Source organism: Colobus angolensis, unplaced genomic scaffold (assembly GCF_000951035.1).
Source record: "Colobus angolensis palliatus isolate OR3802 unplaced genomic scaffold, Cang.pa_1.0 Scaffold84, whole genome shotgun sequence".
Classification (NCBI taxonomy): domain Eukaryota; kingdom Metazoa; phylum Chordata; class Mammalia; order Primates; family Cercopithecidae; genus Colobus; species Colobus angolensis.
Window position 1 is genome coordinate 603829 of NW_012122265.1, and position 1264 is coordinate 605092.

The window sequence follows — 1264 nt, forward strand, 5'->3', positions numbered from 1 at the left end:
CCACCAAGTTAGGATGACAGAGGCTGGAAGTCTAAATATTACCAGCCATTTTCCGGAGGTCATAAGATTTGCAACTTCCCCAATTACTCGTAAAGATACCAACACTGTTGTAAACCTAGGGTTGGCTCTTTTTATTTTTTTTTTAAATGGAGTCTCTTCCTGTAGCCCAGGTTGTTGTACAGTGGGACGATCTCGGCTCACTGCAACCTCCACCTCCTAGGTTCAACCCATTCTCCTGCCTCAGCCTCCCAAGTAGTTGGGATTACAGCTGTGCACCACCACGCCCGACTAATTTTGTATTTTTAGTAGAGACGGGGTTTCGCATGTTGGCCTCGCTGGTCTCCAACTCCTGATCTCCTTATCGCCTGCGTGGGCCTCTCAATGTGCTGGGATTACAGACTTGAGCCACCGCGCCGGCCTAGAATTTGCCTTTTAAGACGTCTTTTCGGCCGGGTGCGGTGGCTCACACCTGGGATCCCAGCACTTTGGGAGACCGAGGTGGGCGGATCACGAGGTCAGGAGATCGAGACCATCCTCGCCAACATGATGAAACCCCGTCTGTACTAAAAATACAAAAATTAGCTGGGCGTGGTGGTGCGCGCCTGTAATCCCAGCCACTTGGGAGGCTGAGACAGGAGAATCGCTTGAACCCGGGAGGCGGAGGTTGCAGTGAGCCAAGATCTCGCCACTGCAATCCAGCTTGGGCAACAAGGGCGAGATTCCACCTCAAAAAAAAAAAAAAAGTCTTTTCAGGTTTTTGTATTTCTGACAACCGGGACCTGCCAACCAGTGTGTGGCCTCTGCGCAGGAACTGACTCACCATAAGCGGACAGCTTCGACTCCCTGTGATTTCATCCCTAGCTGACCAGTCAGCACTCCTGACTCACTGGCCCCCTACCCACCAAATATCCTTAAATACTCAGATCCCCGAGTTTTGGGGGAGACTGAGAAATAAAACTCTGGTTTCCCAAACAGTCGGCTGTGTGTGAATTATGCTTTATTGTAATTCCCTGTCTTGAAAATAGACTCTGTCCCGGCAGCGGGCAAGGCGAACCCATGGGGCGGTTACAGTGTCTGCAACACAGACACAAGCGACAGAGACTTGATCAAAATATACAAGCAACTCCTGCAAGTCAGCGATGGTAAGAAGCCAGGCAGCTGGGCCTCCTACGCCTGCCTCGCCGTTCAGCCGGACACCTCTGGGCTTAGGACTCAGGGGTACAGATTCCCAGAAGCATGTTCCCCGCCGCGTCCGGCGCCCGAG